This window comes from Notothenia coriiceps, unplaced genomic scaffold (genome assembly GCF_000735185.1).
Source record: "Notothenia coriiceps isolate Sejong01 unplaced genomic scaffold, NC01 NC01_scaffold00020081, whole genome shotgun sequence".
NCBI classification, from domain to species: Eukaryota; Metazoa; Chordata; class Actinopteri; order Perciformes; family Nototheniidae; genus Notothenia; species Notothenia coriiceps.
The window spans coordinates 123203-137234 of NW_011352782.1; positions in this window are offsets into that span (position 1 = coordinate 123203).

Sequence of the window (14032 nt, forward strand, 5' to 3'; positions counted from 1 at the left end):
AATGCGTAAACTGTGTGCAGGACAGAAAAGCATTGTCCACTTGATTTGTTGAAGGCTACAATAAAGATGCCCTGTTAAATGTACTAAACAGTATCGTTTGGTGTTTTACCTTGTTCCACTACATTCTCCATAATAGATAATTGTACAATGACTGGGTGAGTTGGTCCTTTTCTCTACTGGTGCCACAGAACCAACCACACAGAACTTGTATTTTTTATTAGGGCGGGACTCGATAAAAAACATTAATCTAATTAATTACCCAAAAGGTTGTAATGTAATTAATCGCATTTAATCGATTTTAATCACATATGAAATATTGGACCTGAGAACAGTGAGAAGCAAATTTTTGTTCACATGGATTTTAACGTATACCATTTGAATAATGACTGAAGTACATAATAAGCAACAAAACATTGTTTATTTTTTTAGGTGTACACTGGCCATAAAGTGTAGCAATCACATATTTAAGGAAATATACATTTCAGATATTCAGGTAGCCTGATAGGTAGGTAGACCATCTGTAAACTATAACACTTTGTTCTTTTTAAGTATGTAAACACAGATAACTCTTCAAGTACACGATTCAGAACATTTGGAAAACCCTGACTATTCAGAAAACATCTCTCTGTTGCTTCAGGAGGCCATAAACAGACTTTGTTGATTTGACAACAGTTGATTTAAAAAATCTAATCAATTTCAGTCCAACTCTTCAATAACTTGGCAAAAACAATAAAGAGTTCAACATAAAGTGCCAGTTTGCACCAACAAACATAATAATAGTTCAAAATAAATGTGTCACTGCACAGACTCTTAAAATAAATAAAAAAGTGCGCGAGTCGATCTGACCTCATCCATCACTATTCTTCTCGCAATCACTCCTGATGGAAAAATAAATATCTCTCTGTGGCATAGGCCACTGTTTGATCAAACGCGCAAGTGCGGGGGGTGTGGGTCCTTGTACCCCTGCCGCCGAGTCGGGCTAACGTCCACGCTAGCTTCCACGCTACGCTGCTAATGTTTGCATTGAGGTGATAACTTTGAGGCTTTGATGTGCCTGCGTGAGATACGCAAATTCCTTTTTTGCGCATAATCTGCAAACAACCCTTGGCTCTTATCGACCGCTTCCATCCGTCCGCCGTTTTTTAAACAAAAGTTTCCCATCCCACCGGGGGCCACCAAAGCGGTCCTCATCCAGCCTTCTTGCGTTCGCAACTATTGTTCACTTGGTGGTTTGTATTGCTGTCCTGGAAGTCCATGAACGCACTGAGTTGGTGCTCCAGTATAATCGGTACCCCTGAAACCTCATCACAGTGGAGAAAACGTTCCGCGCTAACCAAAGATAGAGTGCGATTAAAATGCGTACATTCCTACTTTAACAGCGGTTCATTTTTGTGTACATAATTAATTAATCTTAATTAACGCGTAAAGTCCCGGCCTAATTTTTATTGTTATTATTTTTAAAGGAAAGAGTAAAGTAACTTGTTACTAGTACTTTTATAATTAGTACTAATCAAAGTAACTAGTTACTTTTTGAGAGCAGTAACTATAACTATTACTAGTTACTTTTTAAAAAGTAACTTGCCCAACACTGATTATTCAAAGTAATCATTTCAAGTGACACAGACACATTGAAGTTAATCTATGGATTAACCTTCAGCAGCCGTTTTTATTATCCGTTTTAATGCCATTGAACACAACTTTTGTATCAGAACAACAGCATAGAATAAGAGACACATGTCCCTTTTTGCTCCGTGTTGCTGATGTATCGGTTTTCGCTTCCCTGTCGCGCTGAGTTCAGATCGTGGAATCCAGTAATGGACTACTGTATACCGCCTAGAATCTGTGGAATCTCAGCTTGCTAATCGATATCTTGTTTTGCAGAGTACCGATCATGTAAAAGAGTTATGTGCGTCTAGCACTTGCCATTTAGGAACTTCCGTTCGATCTCTATTGGCTCTAACCGGTTCAAAAGATGTGTCAATAACCAATAATCCGACCAATGGGGTTCCAGAGAAAACACGGCAAATACAACACCAAATGACCCGCTAGAGGTGTTTCTTTTATTCTTCTAAACCCTCTCTAAAGAAAGTTCACATTTCACTTGTTTGCATCAATCTTGATACAGGGTACCTTATTATATGGTTTATAGTTTGGATTCCTAAAGCTTTTAGTCTACTATCCCATCATTCAAGGGTGGTTTTCACTATAAGTAATGGGTTTATTTTCGACGGAAACTATAATTTAATTTTTTTTACTATGTTCCATCAGAACTCTTCTACATCCAACTCACAGGTTTATCATTGCTTTGAGAAAAAAAGATTATTAATGTACCCCTTTTAGAAGTGAAGATGTAGTCATTTGTTCTGGGAATGTCATTTTCGAGCCTGAGATCTGAAAAACAGGCTTGGGGCTTAACTGGTTGATTAAGCAACCTGAGCTAACGGTGAAGACATGATACTCAGGTGTGCAGAACTAGAAAGTTTGCTCTGGGAAAAACATAGTCTCTGTTATGTAGGAAAGTTCTATTTTGGAAAAGCTTATATTTGAGGTCAAGTTTAAAAAAATAAAAGTGCCACTGTGCTCATGTGACTCCCTTTTCACCATCTGCCTCTCCTTCCCCTTCACTCTCCCTGACCTGTCCTGGCTCTGGGACCCCTGAACAAGATCCTTCTACAGACCACAGCATTTGATTCAACAATAAAAAGTAATAAATTCCTAGATCTTTGGAAAAGTGATCAAACTGATTCCCATCAGTTTTGCGTTCAAAGGGCACGCTGTAATCAGATTTCCTGAGGGTAAGCTGCTGCTACTCAGCCACTGTAAATATTAACTTGGGGAGATTTGTTGGGAGAGCAAACGAACAAGGAAGGTACTTCAGGGAATTCCCAGTGAAAAAGTGTGCAGCACTTTATTGTATAGAGATTTGGAGGGTTCCTTAGTGAATTGAGTTGGTTTCAAGGATGCCTCTTCATGTGTAAAGTCCTTCTTCGAAACCCACAGGGATTCATTCATGTATTTATATTGAAATAACAAGTCAAGGCCGACTCCAGTTCATGAGCTTGTGATGAGTGCACATGATATGTAAAAGTTTTAAATGAAGTTGTCTCAAGAAGGTTTGATACAGAGCACCCTTCAAGTTATAATATCACTGCCTGATCAGCTGCTATGACTGTTATCTGGCCAATGTGGTTAGCCACTTGGTTTCTATTTGATCAACCAAAGAGGGTGTATCACATGAAGTTATCCCACTGTGTAAAGCTCTGATACTTAATAAGAAGAGAAGCCAATAGAAAGATTAACCAGTCGGCCAACATGCAAGCTAGCAATACAAACAGCATTTCCTGTTAGGTTATGATATTCAAATGTGACATTAGCTTAGCAGCCAATCAAAAATGATTGAGATAACATTCGCAGGTCAGCCTTCCATCCAGGAGTCCTCACCAAATATAATTACCATGTTTTCAAATGAGTACTAAACTAAAGTGTATTTTACCTTTCCTTTATTCTCTCACCTGTGGACTTTAGTCATATTGGTTATGAAACTACACTCACCAAAGTGTTGTCTGTGATCTAAGAACACTAAAAATAGGTCCAAAGGGGCTACAAGTGTCCAATGTTTATCTAAAGATATACTAACTATGGATGGCATTAATTTGGCCTCCAGTGAGACTGTAAGGAATCTTGGTGTTATATTTGATCAGTCATTATACCCCACTATCCTACTAGGGCATTGCGTTCCAAGAATGCAGGGTTGTTGGTTGTTCCTAGAGTCTCTAAAAGTACAATTGGAGCTAGAGCCTTTTCTTATCAAGCTCCACATTTGTGGAATCAGCTTCCAGTTTGTGTTCGGGCGGCAGACACCCTATCCGTTTGCTTTTAAAAGAGTGCGCTTAAGACCTTGCCTTTTGATAAAGCTTATAGTTAGGGCTGATTAGATTCACCCTCGTTTTGCCTGATATAGTAGACTTAGTTGCGGTGGCGCCGGCACCTGCGGCCCGGAGGTGGGAACACTTACTTCTTCCTTCTCTCTGTCTATACCTGTGGTACCTCATGTTTCCGATAACCCAGCTTCCCCAAATTCTTTCTTTGTCTTTTTGTTCTATATACGCCGGGATCCGGAGGTCATCGGATGATCCTGCGGTCACTTTCAGTGGGATCGCGAGTCCTGGATCTTTGAGTCGTGCTGTGGTCCTGGATCATAAGCTCCTGGAATGGATACTCCTCGTGGATTCTCTTCCTATTAAGCGACCGACCCACAACATGGCATTTTCCAAACATCCTCGTGGAAGCTACCTAGTGTTGCAAATGTATTGATGCTTTTCAATTTACACGACGGCATCTATTGACGTCCTGTCCGTCCTGGGAGAGATCCCTCCCTCTCGTTGCTCTCCCCTGAGTTGTCTCCCCATTATTTCCCCTTTTAAACTGTGGGTTTTAATCCGGAAGGTGTGGTTTGTCCTTGTACGAATGTGAGGCTAGAGGTAGGAGGGTTCGTACTCTTGTCAAACTGATAGGTCGTCTTGTACAAAAGCTGTGAAGTCCACTGAGACAGAATGAAATTTGTGATATTGTGCTATATAAAATACAACACTGATTGATTGAATTACATAAGTCAATAGATTTGGGAGAAAAAGAACACAGTTTATTGGTGACAATGACGTACACTCCCTAAACATAGAATTAAGAGAAAAACTCCCACTCCTGCGTAGATTTCAATTACAACTCTCAGTTTTGTGAAATCTCAAGTGCTCACTTTTGGTTTTTAACTAAATAAAAGTCAGCTCATCTGGCTTACACAGTTGTTTTTAGTCCCGATTGTGTTTCGTGACCTGTTTAAGACTGCTGGATCTTGCAACCTCCTCATAATAGTTCATATTATCAGGTGGCGTCCGTCCAATACAAGGCCCGATCGATGCAGGCTGCTGGGGCGCCTCAACAGTATGCGCAGGGGCCTCGGCTTATGAGCGGTGCCGGTTGGTTGCGCAGTTCTCAGCCGCAGTNTGGAGAGCATGTGTGTGAAGAAGCAGGAAGTAAAAAGGAACTCACCTTGTGGTATAACCGGCAAGAGAGAAAGCCTTTGAGCTCCAAACTGTTTCAGAGATAATCCTTGATAATCCATGATATGGCGTTTCATCACGGCAGTATTTAGTTTAGACAGTAGCTGCCGGGTCCCGCATTATCAATTTATATTGTTTTTAAAGCTTTATACCCAAAATCCGCACTTTAGAAACAGGAAGTGAAACAGAGGGATATGAGGCATGGCTAGAATGGGTGACCTGTTTGGTATTTTGAGCAAAACACTTCATAGACATGTTTTTTATATATCTGAGAGCTATGCTATTGCCTAAAAATAGCATGATAGGTGACCTTTAAGTAAAACTTATATTTAAAAGAACAAGAGTAATAAATAAAAATAAATGTAAGTAAGTTGCATTAAATGGGTCACCGTAGATGTTTTATCTTCTTCTGTATTCATTTTAATATTGTTGTTATGTTTTCTGTAAAGCACTTTGGGCTGCTTTGAGCATGAAAGGTGCTTTACAAATAAAAGTGCATTATTATTATTATTATTATTATTATCATTAAATGATTAAAAAAGTGTATTCAACCAAAACAATTGAAATGTCATTCTACAATAAAAAAGATAAAATAAACATAAAAATATTTATATAAATATAAGGATTAGACATTTTGCAATTAAAGACAACCAATAAATAACAATCATATAAATTATAAACAAAGAAAGCTTAAATAAAATTGTGCAATAAAAGTAAAAACAATATTAGTTATTAGACAAGTAAAGTAAATAAAAATGTATATTTATATGAACATAAAAGGTAAAAAACATTTTAAATATGAGATACGAAAATTAAAATATTTACATTAACATAAAAATTCATACTTTTTCTCAAGTCCAAGATCTGAGCATTTCTTCAGATCTTGAAATCTACATTCAAAATGCTCTAAGTATTTGGTCTGTGGTTCGTGAAATGTCTTTCGCCAGAGCTAACATGTTTCTGCTCTGAGGCCCGGAGCCTCATGTTTTTACAAAGAAAACACTCCTGAAGTTGTTGCTTGTGTCGAAGCCAAATAGCCTTCATAGAGAGTGTCTGCAGTAAAACACTCACTCCTGCCCTCTAGATTCAAACAAAGAAAAGAGGAATCTGCTCAGAAGTCGATATTTTTCAAAACAAGAGTCATGAGGCGGAAAAAGCTTTGTTGGCCGGAGTCAGTGGAGATTTTCTGGTACAAATAAACACAGGAAGAGGCGGCTATTTGGGTCCATTTTGATTAGTCTTTAAACCCAGCATATGTGGATGTCAGTTGTGTCTATACGCAAACACAAACATCCTTATTTCCTCTCTCCAGTTCCCACTCTCAGGCTCCAGCACTTTCCATACGACAGATCAATGATTGTTTAGTCATTCTTTTCTGCTTGTTCGTGATTATTTCTTAGCTCACTTACATCTGTGTTTGTCAGAATCCACGATGGCATCATTGAAATTGAATCCCGGTATTTTTGCAGAGCGGTGTTTTAGGTTGACCACCAAGCTCTCTTGGCTCGTCGATAGAGGAAATCAGCTTTGTGTTTGTTAATTAAGGAAGATAGCTCGTTTAGCATTTTTGGCACCAAGTACTGTACATCATTAGTCAAAAACCACCCCTACTATAATTTGAATTTTTACCTAATTGCTTTAGCCACATTCACGGCTGATACACAGACTTGTTTTTGTTTGTGGTCACTCTTTGTTAGGCCTGCAGGATATTTACTTTCTTTAAAGGACACACTTTTATGGTTTGGAAATCATGCAAAGATCAATACCATCTGTCCGTCAAAGGAATGGTTGGATATTTTGGGAACTTGCTACCACTATCAAATCTGCATTTGCTAAATATGATGCTACAGCCAGCAGCTGATTAGCATAGCTTACAGACTGAAAACAGGACTACACTGACTTCACCAACCAACCCTTAACCAATTACCAGTTTAAATCTTGTACTTAAAACTGAGTTAAAAAAATAACACCTTTTGCCAGATATTTTCTTGTACAGGCAGAGTTACTTTGCACGTTTTCAGGTCTGCGCATTAACCATAGTGTAGAGTCAACAAAGTTATCATGCCCGACAAGCTAATTTGTTGAAAGTGGAAGCTGATATTATTACCTTCCAATGGAGTCTTTCTTTCCTTCTGTTTCTATTCTTTAAGCTATGCTAAATGTCGGTGGTAGCTGCTTAAAACCCTTTAACCAGAGCCAAGCTAGCTGTTTTCCACTGTTACTGGTCGTTTTGCTAAGCTAAGCTAAGTTATTAACTGTTGGTGGTAGCTTCTTAAAAGCCTTTAACCAGAAAAAGCGAGCTGTTTTCTTTTGTTTCTGGTCGTTTTGCTAAGCTAAGTTGTTGGTGGCATTGTCTTGAAAGCCTTTAACAAGGGAGTTCAGAGTTTCTCATGTCTCCTTGTTGTTTTGCTAGAGCTCTGCTAAGCTAAGTTATTAACTGTTGGTGGTAGCTGCTTAAAAGCCTTTAACCAGAGCCAAGCTAGCTATTTTCTACTGTTACTGGTCGTTTTGCTAAGCTAAGCTAAGCTAAGTTATTAACTGTTGGTGGTAGCTTCTTAAAAGCCTTTAACCAGAGAGTTAAGAGTTCCTCATGTCTCCTTCTGGTATTTGTGCTAAACTAAGCTAATAATCTTCCGGCTGTAAATCCATATTTGGTTTACAGGCATGAAAGTGATCAATCTTCTCGCCTAACTCAAATCCAGAAACGAAATTTGCGTATTTCTGAAAAAGTCCAACTATTCATGTTAGAGTAATCTGTTTGTAATACACATCCTCAAAGAAAAACGCTTGAAAAACATGCTTTAAATTAACACTTATGTCGATCGCAGTGTGTAAAGAATGACAATTACAGACCTTTTCCTTCACAAACCATGAAGGATTTGTTTTGTTTCCATTTCTCAGACGTTTTGTTCTCCGTCTCCACATTCCCACATTCAACCTTCCACCTTTTACCCTCTCTGCGTCCTTCATTCGATGATAAACCCGCAAAAAGCCAACAGGTCAACCTTGATAAAGAGGCATTCTTTCCTTATAAGGTTCCTTAGTGAAAGTAGAAAACACCCGTTCATGTTTGAACTCAAGTCAAAGGATCACATCATTACGGGTCGGTTACATAACCACATTGGGTTAAGTCTGTGTATGATGGTCATTTTTAAAAACTTTTCCTTAGTCCTGAAAGGTTTACTTTGGGGGTTTCCACAGAGACAGCCATTTACAATTCATTGGCCGTGACAGGCTTTAATACATTTCCATTTTTCCACATTAGCTGTTGAGCGGGGTGAGATGTGAGTTTTTATGAAAGCATGTTTTGTTCATGAAGCAACGGTTTTGGGGATGAGTTCATCTTGGAGGACAGAATGGAAGAAAGAACATTCCCACATTGGGGGAGAAAGGAGGGTGAGTGTGGGCGGGGGAGGGACGTATGGTTGGGGTGAGTCATGAGAATTAGTAACCGGCCCCTGTGAGATTTATCCGAGTTTCTTCAATTACTGACAAGGCCAACAACCCACCAGCTCTCTCTTTCGGGGGCAGATTCTCGGAAGAGTCCCTTGACTTGCACACAGGGAGCGTGGGCATCTAACACCGGCAAGAGAGTCATTAAAAGATCCTTTGTGGGATGACAGCGCTCGGGAAAAATCTGTTTCCGGGACTGATGCTTGGTATTTGTCTGGGTTTTCAGGCAGTGAGGGGAGAAGTCCTTTTGAATAAGTCAAAATCAAAGGCAACTTTATTTTCAATCTTTCAGTTTGTGTGTACAGTCAGAGAGATCGAAATAACGTTTCCCACAATCCAGAATACAAATATATATATCCTATATATACACAATACATTACATGTCACTTGTTAGGCGCTTTCATCCAAAGCAACTTACATACATTCAGTACTGTGGACAATCCCCACAGGAGCAATTTGGGGTGAAGTGTCTCAGGGACACAACGACATGCTGACTGCAGTGGGACTTGAACTTGCTATCCCCTGATTCAAAGTTCAGCGCACTAAGTTCAGCGCACTATACCACTGAGCCACAGCCTCCCGACACACTTATACATATGCACACATTAAGACATAAATAAAAGCACAACAATCAATATATGCAAAATAACAGTCACTTCAATATCTTTGGGAAATGTACATTAGTTCTGGAATTAGTTCAAGCCACACTTAATGATTATAATAACCTGTTGCAACTACCTGTATCCAACTTTTATATTATTAGATTCAACTTGCAGACAATAAAATGTATTTGGCATCTTATCAAATTACATAATAGACTAAATACATTACACATAGTGCAACAAGTGCTTAAGCATACTTGATTATATCTTAAATATAAAGGGACAATTCCAGATAATTTACTTAAGGAGCATTTAGCTGAAAATACTGTATTTTTACTGAGGTCACTCTGACTTTAATAGGGTATTTAAAGCCCACTTATTTCCAGTGTAGGGGGAACTACTTTTTGAACTGTTGCCATCATACATTGTTAAAATACTCTGTGACAAGAACCTGAAACATGAACCTAAATCCAGTCTTAATTAGACTAGATTTGTATTCAACTTTATTGTACAAGTTAATAAAGCTGCAGTTAGCATCTAACCTAACTCATCTAACTAATATAAATGATAAACGATACACATTTTAGAACGTGCATTTAGTACTACAGCATATGTGGTGACGCAATCTACAAAAATACATAGTTTGTCAATGTAAATCCTTAATATAAAGAATGATAATACTTGTATTCAACTTTAATGTCATTGTACAAGTTAATAAAGCTCCAGTTAGCATCTTACCAGAATTGCAAATGCCAAATATATAAATGACAGAACATGCAGCAAGTACAGCATATGTGATTATATAGTATACAGAGTTAATGTCAATGTAAATCCTTAAAATAAGGGAAAAAATCAAGATATTTTACTTTAAGTTCATTTAGCTGATAATACTGTATTTTTACTTTTGATGGAGTATTTACAGACCAATTTATTTCCCCCTGGAGGAAGAAGTACTTTTTTAACTGAGGCCGTGTTGCCGTAGTAATTACACCTTTTAAGTTAATCCATTGTATTACGTTACACCACTGGTTTTGCTAAAACAAGTTAGAAAAGACCCGGGATTATCCTGCTGTATATTTCCTGTCCTGTACTTCTTGTGTTGAGTTTTATTAGAAAACCAAAACCACATTCACTTTAATGCTTTAATTGCCTCTTTTCCCAGGAAGTATACATACTTCCATCAGGGTGTTAGTCGCTGAATGAAAGCCTGAAGCTGTTTATAAAGGAAGCCAGGCAGCAAACAGGTAGGAGCAGATTAGTAATACAATAGTCAATCTGAAATGTATTCAGGATATGTCACAGATATCAGCCAGACGAAAGGATTACAGTCTGCAGCAAATGAGGTCAAAGTGATTTTAGGGTACTTAGCGTGGAGGTTAAAAATACCTTCCTACAAGAACTCCATTGTCTCAGTTCAATAGTTTACCTTAGCATACACTGGCCAATCTCCACTTTATATTCACCTAACAATTGTAAAAGCATTTTACCTTCCAAAGGAAATAAGGCAGCAGACGCCAACTTCCTATCAGGAAGGCTTTTCTATGACAAATGCAGAAAAATACAAGAAGGCTGATAAGGCGAAAGGCACGGATATATTGGGTAGATTCACTTAATCATATGCTGTTGCTATTCAGACACCTCAGTTAGTACACTTCCGTTTAGTTCACTGTGAACTTTACTTGTGTAATGCATGCATTTTTCTGGGTGTTGTCTCAAATCAAACTCTGCTGTTGTGCATTTACCGGAAATGACTATCACAAAATGTTACCACTTCTTAAGGCCATAGGTTCCAGCTTCCTCAACAAAAGGGTTATGTAAAAATAAAGTCAATTCACAGTTAGCACATCGATTAGCATCCACTGTAAACCAGCATGAGATGGCGCTACATTAGCAAGACATTCCAGTTAGCTTTTGTTATTCTCAAAGGCTTTTCTGGTGTCACATTAAAAAGGATTTATAAAACGCAATGAAGTGTGTAAAATTAAGCAGCAAAACGGGGCTTACAATAAGATAACATTTGAAGCTAGCAACAGGGTATCAAACTAACCGGGGCATTTGCAGTTTCAGAAAGAAAATGTATTGACACCTGTTACAAATAAAAAGCCTGCTTTTGTCTAACTCTTAATAATATCAAAGACCCATTGCTTTGACAATTACTTACCCAATAGGTTTATATTTAGTAATTTCATTGGAAACAGGAATGTGCCATGCTTAAACATGAAGTAGCCTACTTGCCAACCTTGAGGCCTCAGAAATCGGCAGAAATCGGGATGCAAAATGGCTCAAAATGCAAAATTGGGGGGGGGTGCTAGTGCTAGTGGATCGCCGGAGCTGTTAGATTAACATTAACATGCTTATTGTAGTTCTAAGTGCAGCCTGTAGCACCGTCCTTGATGGAGCATATGTGTGGGCTGGACCTGTATTTTACAGGAAAGGAGTGAGCAGAGAGTAGTTGTCGATTCTTGTTCTGTTTTCTGTGACTATCTGCCTCACCCTCTCAGACTTTGAGTTGCGAGCGCTACTAAAGAAACGTGTTACCATGGAAACCAAACAATGGTGTAGCTGTATTAAAGTCCGAGTGGAAACAGTCGTGTGTAAATCTGATTTTGTCAGAAATCGGGAGAAATGCGGGAGAAATATGACCCCGGGAGGAAACCGGGAGAGGGCAATGAAATCGGGAGTCTCCCGCGAAAATCGGGAGGGTTGATAAGTATGAGTGTAGCATGGCTCAGGGCTTGTCTGTTTGAGAGTGTATCTTATTAGATTTTTCAGGTCTATTTTTCAAAACAATACAAACTAGATGGGCACTCGGTAAGCGTAGACCAACGACATCTTGCAATGTAAGGAAAAGTGAAAAATACTTTGTGTATCTGCCCAGGGCCGTTCCTCCCTACAGGCCGGTCACGCAGACTGCGTGGGGCCTCAACTTGCGGAGGGTGTCTCAAATGAGCCGAAAATGCGGCGCAATTAGTGTGGCGCGGCACGGGCTCCATTCACACCCCCCTCCCCCTGTCGACGGTCGCGAAACAGAGGGCCTCATCATATAACTTTGCGTGGGGCCTCACGTTGGCTAGGGACGGCCCTGTATCTGCCCCGTTATTCGAATCCACTCTAAAATGTTTTGGATTCTTCTTTCGTTTATGCTTCACTTTGCCACCAAGTTAAATGAAAATCAAGCTTGTAGTTTTTCTGTAATCCTGCTGTCAAACACACAAACAAACAAAAACTGAATCATAACCTTCTTGGCGAAAGTAATAAACATACTGCAAGTTTCAATTGACCACTATTTAATGAAATCTATTTATGTGGCGCCCTTTTGCCTAATGCTGTGGTGAAAGCAAGTTCTTATATATGATGGGAATATTAAGAGCCTCTGAACACATCTGTTCTATTTAATCACAGACAGATAAACTACATTTTACTACTACATTATAATCATTCGCTGTAATGAAAATTGTTATTGTGGTTTGCAAGAAGACCTCCCAAGAAGACGTTCTGTAATTTAAGAGCGCATAACTTTATTGGCGTGATGCATATGGACACCATATAGGCCTCCCCTTTCGTCAGTATCTCTCTGCTTAAAGGCACTTTTTTTGTGAAGTAAATATAAGCCGTACATTGTTCCATAGTGGTTCCAAAAAAAGCCGAGCAGAAACCCTTCATTACGAGCTCGTCTCTGGGGAAACCAGCAGGCCGGCTGGCTGTGTTTTACTGATCCTGTACTTAACTGAAACCAAAAGTATTGTTAGTCCCTCTCTGGTTTCATGAGGACCAGGCATAAAAAGAAGAAAGAGGGAACATTGGTCCACTGGGAGTCGAGTTGGATGGGTTTCAAATATGTATCCTCACTTTGAAGCTTGTTTACTCAGTCCACGGTACAGATAAGGATGTTTTTTTTTAAATTGCGGGGTCTTTGTTGGGCCTCTTACTCTCTGGTAGGAGGGTTTTACCCATATGTTTTCTTACCAGACCTTCGTAGTAGTAGAACGTAGCAATAATACCAATACCCCGTAAAGTAGTACCAACAACAATAAAGAACTTCGTTGAAAATCGTGAAAATGACATGTGATTGGCTGTTATGAAAACCAAAGATTTTTCACAAGATATAATGATAAAAACAAGAAAGTGGGAACATTTGGTCTTCTTTAAAACACTGATGCTTCATTTTCAGCCCAATTACTGTAACAAGGAAGAGATAAGGACTTTTTTTTTAATAATAAAGGGGTTTTTGTTGGTCCTCTTTCTCTCTGTTTAGAGCTAGCTGCTCAGAGTAGTAGTGATAGGACTTTTTTTTACAATGAAGAAAGTATAGAAAATGTCAAATACCAATACCAGTAAAGTGATACCAATGGCAATAAATAACTTTTTGTAATTATTTCGTGTACTCCAGTCTGATAATGGGAAAATCACATGCCACATTAAATCATTTCAGTCAGACAACTCACGTGTTCTTAATATGTTTATTATAAGCAGCATATAGTTTGAGTTTGGCGTCTAGGCTCGGGCCTCATCACTCCACAGATTTACAAAGAACATTGAGTGATGATTAGATAACTATCCCCCGAGCCTACATGTGGAAGCTGGGGTGGAGCTGGGGTGGAAGCTGGGGAGGAAGCTGGGGTGGAAGCTGGGGAGGAAGCTGGGGTGGAAGCTGGGGTGGAAGCTGGGGTGGAAGCTGGGGTGGAAGCTGGGGTGGAAGCTGGGGTGGAAGCTGGGGTGGAAGCTGGGGTGGAAGCTGGGGAGGAAGCTGGGGTGGAAGCTGGGGAGGAAGCTGGGGGGAAGCTGGGGTGGAAGCTGGGGTGGAAGCTGGGATGGAAGGGAGGAAGCTGGGGTGGAGCTGGGGTGGAAGCTGGGGTGGAAGCTGGGGTGGAAGCTGGGGTGGAAGGGTGGAAGCTGAGGTGGAGCTGGGGTGGAGCTGGG